Genomic DNA, 11,612 nt, shown 5'->3' with positions numbered 1-11,612 from the left:
GCTAGTGTGTCTACACCAGCTAGCGACGCGACAAAAGCAAATGAAAGCAGCGGCGAAAATATTGAAAATAAGTGAAAATATTAGTGTTTTCTTTGCAATAATTGTAATTAGTAGTTAGATGATATTTATAAATAGTGTCAGATACTATTTGCACCTCAGTGTTGTTGTACATTAAACGGTATGCAATAATAAGTGTAAATTATTATATTTATTAAAATTATTAAATGAATATTGGGACAACAAAGCCCTTTTTACACCTACCCCTAATCGCTAAATTATTAAACACACATTAGACACTTTATTTACACTTTTCTAAATATTTTCTTATTTTCTTATTGAAAATAAATGGCTTTCCAAACTGATAGGCCTATATGTGATGGGAAAAGGGAGTAGAGCGAGTTCGGCAAAGGGCGGATTCGAACTCGGGTCGATTTGCGTCGCGTCCTACCCTACTCTATTGATGCTGTTGACAAGTCAGCGTCTTCTATAGTTTTGTCTGGCCCAACATGTCATCAGTTAGTGTAAATAGCCTCTGCCTCTTAGTGTTAAAGACACTCCGTAATTGGCATCAGTGAAGCTGTCTACACTGGATGAAGCGCGGCACACTGAGACACAACACGACAAATTCCCGACAGCAAACTGTCTCCCGTTCTTATTCTGACGTACTCCAAGCGCTCAAGCATTTTTGACACAAAGGACAAATGTATTTGCAATGTTAGCTTTGTCGCGTTCACAAGTACAACTTTGCCACTTGGAGACTTACATGATGAACACAAAGAAAAGCCAGCTGAAGTTGTAGTACTGTATTGATTATACAACGTTTCAAATAAATCCTATAGAATTTTGCAAGCAAGGTCAGTCTGAGTGTCTTTATGTGGGTGCATGTATGTGGGGGGGGGGGGACAAGGCAGAAAAAGTTTGGGAACCCACAATGTGAATGTAGTTGCTCAGCTTTACAAACAGTCACTGAAGACACACGTTCTGACATGTTGTGTATTAAGTGCTCAGTGAGATCCGTTTGCAATGATTCCTGCACTCTGCCAATCCAGACCAAACATCAATCCAGATTTTCCTTGTAAATCAATATTCCATTGAAATGACACATTTGTTTGTTTCGAAATGTTTCCAGATTCTCAGATTGTACTGACCCATCCCTAAACCAATGCGCTTCCTTATTATTCTTTCATATGGCAATTTGTTTGCAATGTTTCAAATATGCTGAAACATATTTGGTCTGTTAGTGTTATCCTCCTGTGACCCAGATGATCGTGTTTATTTATATTATTTTATTTTATTTTTTCCTCTTAATTTCTCTGAGAAGATACATGCAAGCTATGAGTGAATATTAAAGAGGACATCAGATGCTTGCCAAATGATTGGAAGAATATTCCTATGTAAAAGATTATTGTAAAATATTAGATAAGAAACTTTCATTTAAATAATTCCGTCAAAGGCGTATACACAAAAAAAGGGGCAAGCCTGGTTGAGTAGCATTTTTTGAAACATGCTCGAAGCAGTTGACCAATCACAACACTCTGGTCCAGCTGACCAATCAGAGCACAGTGTGCTTTTCAGAATGAGGGGGTTCATAGAGACTGAAAATAAACAGGGGTGCGTTTCCCAAATGCATCGTTAGCAAACTATGCTTGCAAGTCACCATCATCACCAAAATAGAAATTCTGAAACCAAAATTTCAGAAACCATAGTTCCAACGAATATTCGCAAACAGCGTCATAAACTTATGTGGCTGGAACAATTGTGCTGCAACAATGTAAAAGAATAATATTTTTCAAATAATTAAGGATAGAAACCTATTCTAGTCGACCTCCAAAACAAAATCAAGACTATAAAAAAGGCATAATAGCTCCCCTTTAAACAGCTATAACGGCCCATTTTTTGCTAAAAAGAAAAATAGCTATGGACAAAGTTTAACATTTTCATCTAAACATTTTGTTTCTTGGTTTTTCATCTAAACACATTCAGCTTTTGAGACGGAGCCAAACATCATGACAAGCTATTGGGAAGGAAGAGTAATGACTTACACTTTCATGCCTGTTATATTCTTTCCGTTAAAGTTGGACACATACAAAAGAATGAGAAAATGAGCAATCTGGATTGTTGTGTCATTGACAGTGATGATTATTGTTGGCTCTCTACATGTTCACGAACAATGAGACTGATCTATGATCCACATGCTAAAACTGTTTTCAATTACTGATTTGAAGAGAGTTAACAGCTTAGTGAATGAGATAATGCACATGTTCAGGAAAGTTCATTTCAGCCAAAACAGAGCAATAAATCATATTGTTCACAGTGGAATTTTAATTACAGTAGCATTTTCATTTTTTTTATTCAGATGACAAGATATTGTAAATCTGTTTTTTAGAAAAAAAAAAAAAAAACCATTTGTCTCAGCAAATGTACCAAAGAAAAGATAATATATAAATATATAAAGTAAATATTTGCATGCTGAAGAAATCTTCCATTAACCTGCACCTCATGACCTAAACGAAACACAGAAGCGGATGAGGCCTGTCTGAACATAACCAAGAGTTTGTATGACACTTTTAGTGGGTGATTTTTGCCTTCAACGTGTTACTAATACAGTGTCATAAATTTTCCCCTCTGAGATTTTCTCATTCATATCCGCTTTTCCAAATCAATTTTGAGCTTACTATTCTTCCCACAGAAAGACATTTCCATAAAGGCTTTAAGGTGAAGCCATGAAGAGACTGACAGCTTAATCCTAGATTTTTAGGACTGCTGAGATAAAAGTCCTAAGATCAAGCCATATGCTTGTGCGTTAAGGTTCATTTGCAAGGCTCCAGATATTCTGTTCTTAGCTGTTTTGTTCTGGTATGGTTACCAAGCAAACTGGAATCTGGTTTGTCAGTACTTAAGCAGAAAGTCGGCTCAAGGATGAGGAGCCGTTGAGGGAAGCAAGGTTTTTAAAAGTTAAACATTCCAGTAAAAAGAATGAGAGAAAATGGAATCTTTTATGCACAATTTACTCCAAACATTCCAACACTATTTAAAGACATGAAACTTTAGTTACTTAGAAAAAGATTGTTTGGATTATTGTGAAATGAGATACCAAGGAACTGTCACCTCAAAAATATTTACCTTTCATTTGTACGTGGGTGGTTGACATATTTGGCTGAAAAAAAGTTTTTAAATAAAATCTCAAATGGAACTCATGGAACTCATTGGGTTATATTCTACCAACTCTTATATTTCCAAATATATATGTGGTCTTGTAGATTTTGTCCTGAAATTTACATTTATTCGCTAGTTTACTGTCTTAGTGACTAAAATTGTCATTTGGTGTGACATGAATGTAATTGTGTATTAAATTAAAAAGGGATATAATGTAATAATGTAAGTTCATTTATACTGATTCTTTATCATTACTATATAAAGGTATAGCATTTCTTATGTGCAAATATGTTACATTTTGCATTATTTTACTTTATCATCACTCATAGGAAGACGTTTACTCGTAATCTTTCAATATACTTCAAATTGATTTGAGAATACCTTATTACAAAAGTACCAAAATGCTTGTAACCTTTGCTGGCACTATTCCCCATCTGTTACAGTGATGATTTTATGATTAATAACCAAAAAGCCTTAATTTTTTTCAAAATTCTGAATGTCACACCAAATTACATGGTGTCACACCATATGATGAATCACACCACACAACAATCTGTATGCAAAAATCTGTATTACCACTTACTTTATTCATTTGATGTTGCACTTTTTATTTAGTGAATATTAATTACATACATTTTAATCATTAGTAAATCACTGAACATTTTATTTATTTATTTAATGCATAAATTCATTTCAAAATGAGGATGGGTAAAACAATGACCGAACAACAAGCTGATGATATATCATTAAAAACAGTGTGCCACTAAACATTTGGCTTCTACTTAAAGAGACAAGAACCATATCTTTATAAAGGAACTGAACAGGCTTATATTTGTTGCAGGTTTAGACTTCATTAAACATGAGCCAGTCGTATTTCAAGAGCATGGCAAAACGCCTGCTTTGCTGGGGTTGTTTGAGGCTGCAGATTATTTCATTTTGGTTGTAGTATATGCAATCTTGTCTGTGTGGCCACACAAAAGCATTCTGGCACCCCTTCTGTTTCATGCAGTTGACCTTCAGCTCATTCTCACTGAGTATTTCCACTATCTGACCCACATATGACCTCTCCTCATATTTCACAATCACAAACTGCCCCTCTGTGTATTTCTCATTATCATCATCATCTTTTTCAGTGAAATCTGCCTCAGCTTGAGTAATGAGTGAACTTTTGCTTGATTGGGGAGGTGGCACCTCAGCATGAGAGTCACTTGACTGGGAACAGAGCACTTCAGCAGGTGAGTTGCTGTCAAACTGAAGATGAGTTGGCTTGTGACAAGCACACATATCTGGATATTTACAAAAGCAGCTCAAAGCCCTGTAGAATATCTCCCCTGGGGCAAAGGACAGAATCTGGTGCGTGCTGCTGATACCAGTCACTGGGCGCACTGATGGAGGGAGCATTTCGTCCATTACAGAGATCTCTTCCTCTTCGATCCAAGTGACTGTGACGTTTTCGACAGTCTCTTGCAAATATTCACACATTTCCTTTGGACTTTGCAGATCCCTACCCCCAAGGACATGCATGTCTGCTTTTCTTTTCAGAGTCCCTCCGACGCCATCAGGTGCCCCTTTCCCATGGCCGCGCTCTGAGTAGTTCCAGGTGACTCGCTTGAACCCCCACGTATAGGGAATGCTGCTCATGAGGTAGCAGTTTGCCCTGTTGCGATATTGGTTGGCTGGCCCATCACTCAGAAAATGTACTGTATCAATGGCATGGACATTTCTTCTTCGGAAGTCCTCTAAAACGGGCTTTATGTGTGCCCACACTGCGCGTTCATCGTGACGTAAGGACTTGGAGATTGTGGCATAGCACTGTGAGCCACTAACTGAGTAGGCAACTCCAGTGTGTAATGTTGCCTGTTGTCTATTGCCACCAAAATGGTAGGTCTGAATCTCAGTGTTCAGTTTACATGCGTAATTTTCTGAGAAGTCTACATGCAAGACCATCTCATTTACCTTCAGGTTCTCCTTAATTTGTCTAAATTGCTGCACCTGGTGAAGCCAGTTAAACTGGTGGCCTGCGATCGCCTCCAGCCCCTTCTGGAACAGTTCAATCAACTCCACGAGAGTCCCCCTTTCTGTTTTTTTTATCCAGTTTTTGTATATTTTCCCACCAACCTCAGCATCCACTTTTTCCCACTGCTCCCATGTTGCGGAATCACTTTGACTGTGGTCATTAAGCTGCACCTCATCAAAGCAGCAGTTTGGACAGAGGCGTTGCATGCATCTCACGTCGGCTGTGCTGCATGTGATACTTGCGAGCAGATCAGAGAGGCTTTTTGTAGGAAGTAGGCCTCTAATTGCAAGACTGTTAATCAGGAGAGACATATTTTCATGTTGGTAACATGCACATGTGTTGCGATCTTTTGACTTAGCCTCAGTGATATAAAAAGGTCTGTACCTCGTAAACTGCCGGTATGACATACGGTGTTTACGGTCACATGTCCGCGTGTAGGCCTTGTGGAGATCTGTCAGAGGGCTGGTTAGTACTCTTCTTTGTTTTTTCACTTTTCGACCAACTACATCTTTCTTGCCTGGAAGAACGATACTGTTCTCTTCTTGCAGCAAAAATGACTCCACTTTCTGTGCCTTCTCAGACTTCTTACTTTTTGGAGTCTTACTGACAGCTGTTGGCTTTATTGTCTTTTGTCTTCGACACTGTTTTCTGTATTTTGTTGCCTTCCGTTGTTCAATATTTACTCTTCTCATTAGCACCTTATTTTTGTTTCTCTGTTGTCTTAACTGAGCCTTCAGCTTATTGATCTCTACCCTCCAAGGGCTTGGTGATTCTGGCAGTGAGGATGGTGGTGGTGGTGATGGTGGTGATGGTGGTGATGAAGTTTGTGGTCTTTCCTGGTTTTGTGCTAAATCTGGATGTTCAGGTGTGCTACAGTGGACTGGCACTGGGTCAGGTTGAACTTCCACCTCCTGGTTAAATGAGGTTTCAGGGGTTAAGTTCATTATCCCTTGTAGATTTTTCTTCTTTACCCTGTATTTTAACTGTGCATTCCTCCATAATTCCCTAAGTTTCTCTCTTCTTGATGGTGGAAGAGAATTCACATGGAATGTTTGTACCTCCCCTTTCAGTTTTTTCTCTTGATATCTGTAAATAGACAAATTCAATCATGCACACAAGCATTTCAGAAATATACACTGCAAAATATAATCAGATTAATAATTTATTGCATTTACTTTTGCATTCAAGAGTGATTGATTGAGTGAGTCTGCATGCATGTCTGAGTGAGTGAATCTGCGTGAGCGAGTGAGTGTGTGTGTGCCTGCCATAGACTAAAACATCTACGCATCTATGACATCTTGGGGCTTGAGTCTGCGCAGTAGCGATTTCGGGACCAGACCTGCACAGTCGTGAGCAGGAAGTAAAGCCGTGAAATCAAGGCCCCGTCCTCAATCTCGGTGTGAAATAATTAATTATAGAAATTTAGATATTACATTTAAAGCTCCAATCTCCTCAGTCCTCTGAAGATCCTAAAAAAAATGTCTGTTGGTGCTTCAGTGACTACTTCGCTTAGAGAACCTGTCAATCACAGGTGATAAAATATTGACGTCACACCACCACTTTTATAGCATAAAATAACTAACTAAAAACAAACTTACTTTAAAAACAAACACTTGAATTTACATCAGCGTGATAAAAACTACAGTAAATGACAGAAACCACCTTCGGAAAAAAGATATTTGAAGTGTAATTAAATTGTTTGTTGGTCTCAAGTCCCATTGAATAACACGGGGAGGCGGGGCTTATGGCCTATACTAGGACCAGTCACCGGGGGGCGATCAAGACGTTTTGGCTTCACTTTTCAGGGCTTTTGCGGCACGCTTGGTGCCTGCTCGTGCAAGTGTGTGTATGTTTATCTGTAGAGCTTTCTTCTGAGCTGAGTTTTTCAAGTATAATGTGTTTTTCAACTTGGTCTCAATATAACTGCACATTGTACAACTGGTATAGGCTATGTGATGCAGCACCCTGCATCACTATCAATAACTTAAATGTTTCCATTTACTTTGCTTGTCTTTTCCTCAGGACCTCCTCTCTCCTTAAAGCATCTGCATTTAATCTCTCCCTGTATTTCCTTGTTCTTTCTGTACTCGCCATCTCTCGCCATCTACTGAAATCTACCTCAAACTGAAAAATAAGTAAATAAAGGGAAACATTTGAGTGACAAAATGCTGTAGTTTAACATAGATTCAGCTTGAAAATGGGATAGTAAGGAAGTAGGGATTCACCAAATTGAGTTGGTGTATAGATATTAAATGTGTGAATAATATAGTATCAAAATGTGTTAAAAGGACGAAATATTCAATAAGCCTAACTATTAGCTATAAAATATGTATCTAAGAGCATTATTTATGTATTTAAATGCAGTTCATATCATACAGTGTGACAAAATAATCATATGGTGTGACAAGAAAACCCTGTCACACCTTATGATGTTGTGTCACACCATATGAGGTTTCATGTACTTAGCATGACATTAAGCAATGTGCTTTTATGCTAACGTGCTAAAACCATGCTAACTACAATATGACAATATAGTTTTAAAGGTAATATTGACTGAAAAGTCTTTTCACTTGGGCATTTTTGTGTAAAATGGGTCACACCAAAAGACAGCGTAAAAGGGAACTGAAGCAGGAGTGACGGATATACTTGATTTTTTTGAAAACATGAAGAGAGAAAACTCACCTCATAACTTTCAGTGTCCTTCTGAGTTGTTGTTCTTCCTACTGAATGAAGGAGGACCCCCACTCCCCAAAGGTCTCCAAACAATTGCCCGTTTAAAAAAATGAATATGGCGTCACACCATATGATATCCATTATCGGGACAAAATGTTTTAGTTAAGGGTGGCTTCAAAATATTATGCCTGAACTTTTAGTCAAGCAGACTCACAAGTAGACATCTGGGATATCAATATGAGATTGAATAAACAGAAAATGAATTCATTTTCTTGTTTTTATTCAAAATCAAAATTTGTGAAATGTGCTTGGGACAGTCACGCCATATGAGCTTTTTCTGGTTTGGCTGAAAATTGTGAAAAAATGGAAGATTAATCCCATGGATGCTCTGTATGTTCATATAAAACAACACTTTCTGAACAATATCACCACAGTTTTTTACATATTTTTCTATAATTTACTTAACTTTGACACATTGGACCAAAAAAAGGCCATGTCATGTCAACCACCCACGTGCAGTCAGACTCTTATTCAATCCTTTGAGAGAAGAGGTGACAAAAATCGTGATAGCAAAAAATAACATATGCATTAAATAAAAAAATAAAATATGCTTTGCTACCTCAAATGTCATTCCTGTCTGACGGAAAGTACCCACACACTAGTTTCAACGTCATCCGATTGCTGTTCTTTTCCACACTACACAACTCTCATTTTCAGTCACGCACGCAAACAAGCACTGTTTTGCGTCTGATTTCTGGCTTTTGTCAACGATACATTAACTGACGGCGAGACTGAGTCAGAGCTAAAATTGTGTAGTGCACAGATATTGGTCTGTAATAACCAGCCGTGAACCATGCCTGCATGTTCACAAAATATTCAGAAGCTGTCATTTCGTCTGTTTTTGCTCTAACAATGAAAATAATAAGTCACTGCGTAATAAACCGGTATGTATGTTTCCGAGCAACGCATGGTGTTTTGTTTTTAATAGGATCTGTATTAAAATTTTGGTTGAATGAATTATTCAGTGACTCATAACGCCATGTATTTTTGTATTCGACCTTTTCCTCAGGCATTTTCTCTTGAAGTTGAAATATGTAAAAAAAAAAAAAAAAAAAAAGGTTAAAATGCATTCTCTTAACCCGATTTATTGCGCAACAGTTTTTGGCTACACTTAAGAATGAATGGGTTATTTACTGTATATACCCAGGATCCTATCAGAGCTAGCTTTCGGAGTGCTGACTGCTGCTCTTCTGTTTATTTAAAGGGGTGGTTGATTATGATTTCACTTTTCTAACTTTAGTTAGTGTGTAATGTTGCTGTTTGAGCATAAACAACATCTGCAAAGTTACAACGCTCAAAGTTTAAAGCAAAAGGAGATATTTGCTTTTAAATAAATTGCTTTTTAAGGACTACAAAGGGACTACACGACATTCCTCCCGGGTTAGTGACATCACAAACCCTAAAATTTACATAAACCCCACCCCCGGGAACACGATTTATAGATTATCATGACAGAATATGCTAATCAATGACTTCAATGGCAACTACACATAACATAAGCTACATAACTTCATTAACTTACCATTCAGAAATGTTGTCTACATCTTGTCACTTCTTCTTTAGTCTCTCCATCTTTGTCTGACTCCGGTTTGAACATAAAAGGCTAAAAGTTTTTTAAATTATCAGTGCATGTCTGTGTGAGGTAATCGAAGCTGCTAAGAACAAGCTGTTAAAGCTCCGCCTTCTGTGCCGGGAGCAGCAGCTCATTTGCATTTAAAGGGACACACACAAAAACGGCGCATTTTTGCTCACCCTCAAAAAGAGACAACTTTAACATGCTATATAAAAATATCTGTTGGGTATTTTGAGCTAAAACTTCACATACACACTCTGGGGACATCAAAGACTTCTTTTACATCTTGTGAAAAGGGCATTTTACCACCCCTAGTTTGTGAAGCATGTTCTGCTAAGTGGATTCTGAATGCACCTTTTAAAAAAAAGACAAGAAAAAAAAGAAGACGACAATGATGCAGTCTGTCTGGATTAATCATCATTCTTTTTCCACCCGAAAACTGTTAATGCTTTCCCAATAAAATGTGTTTGATTAATATACTGTGCAGGCCAAATTCCCCAGAGATCAATCATAACCACTCCAAATGTGTATATGCTTTGCTAAGAGCAGTCTGGCAACAATAGTCATCTGACCTGCAGTGCTTTGTGAGTATGACGAGACGAAATTCCAGCCACATGTCTGTCGGGTTTAAACAGACAAAAGAGAGATACATGCAGCAAAAGCAATGTGAATCAGCACCTGAAAGTGACTAAGTCTGTTAGACACATGCTTGATCTTAACAGCTGTGTTGGAACAGATGTTGTAAACTGTAAACTGAGAAAAGTCCTCATTATTTTTTTTAATTTTTTTATTTAGGCTATTCTTAATAGGTATCAAGATTTAAGCAGATTTATTTATGGCCCCACTTAATATTAGGTGTATACTATTACAGCTGTAATTCATTTCTGTGATTACTTTTAATGCAATAAGCACACTCACACTTGAAACAAACAATAAGATAGAAAACACATAAAACAGTAAAGCAAAGTAAAGAACAATAAAAATGGAAAACCTATGAACTAAGGTTAAAAAACAAAAACAAAAAACACAAACAAATCATGATATATTGAAAGCAATTGAGAAACACACACACACACACACACACACACACACACACACACACACACACACACACACACACACACACACACACACACACACACACACACACACACACACACACACTGCTAAGCCACAACAGAAGCACCGAAACATGATCTAATTTCACACTTGGAGAGTGGTTTTCAGTTGCATTAATGGGTGATAATACAGTCTGCATGCTGCATATAGTGGATCATGCAGACAAAAATGGAAAGCATGTGAGTTTGATGTAGGCTATACTTCATTTTATTTCAGACCACAATCAGGCCAGTTATTTGTGGATATCCTTTTGCACACAGGCCCATTGAAGAAGTTTACAAGCAAATTTTGGTAAAGTTGAGGAAAACAATATGATTATTTCCACTTCTACTTTCTTAAAAATAACAGTTCCATTCAGAACCATAAGGGTTTCACAGCCTGATATCACAGCCAAACAAAATTACCACAAAGAGCTTTTTATTTTCTATTATAAAACCATTTATGTAGCCTAACCAGTATGCTAATCTGAAAAACCTATACAATAACATCAATAGATAGATAGATAGATAGATAGATAGATAGATAGATAGATAGATAGATAGATAGATAGATTAGCATCTCATCTCATTTTAAAATATTATTTTAAATGATTTTGAAGGTATGGCTATATTATAAAAATGAACTATTTTATTTATTCTGCATATTTAACTCTTAATTATAATGAACATCTGTTTTCATGATCTTCAATTTTGTGCTGAAATAACTAAATTGTCAAATGTTTCAATTTATTTTTCCAAATAACATATTCGATGACGCGTCATCCTTATATAGCCGACATTTTAAAGTCAAACTTAAATATTTTACTATTTTTTTAGTACATGCACTTTATTACACATCTATGCGTTTGTTCTGAAAGTCAGTCAACAACGTTTGTGTCACCCAGACCACTCACGCTGAATAAGTGAGAAGCATTGAAAGCTATCTGATGCTCCTCCTATTTTTTCTCACGGCGACTTTTTCAACCGCAGGAGGGAAGTCGTATAAGAAGTCTTACTCTTACTAGTCCACCTTCAC

Source organism: Rutilus rutilus (genome assembly GCF_951802725.1).
Source record: "Rutilus rutilus genome assembly, chromosome: 9".
NCBI lineage: Eukaryota > Metazoa > Chordata > Actinopteri > Cypriniformes > Leuciscidae > Rutilus > Rutilus rutilus.
The sequence above is the reverse complement of the archived record's forward strand: the minus strand, read 5'-3'. Positions refer to the sequence as shown.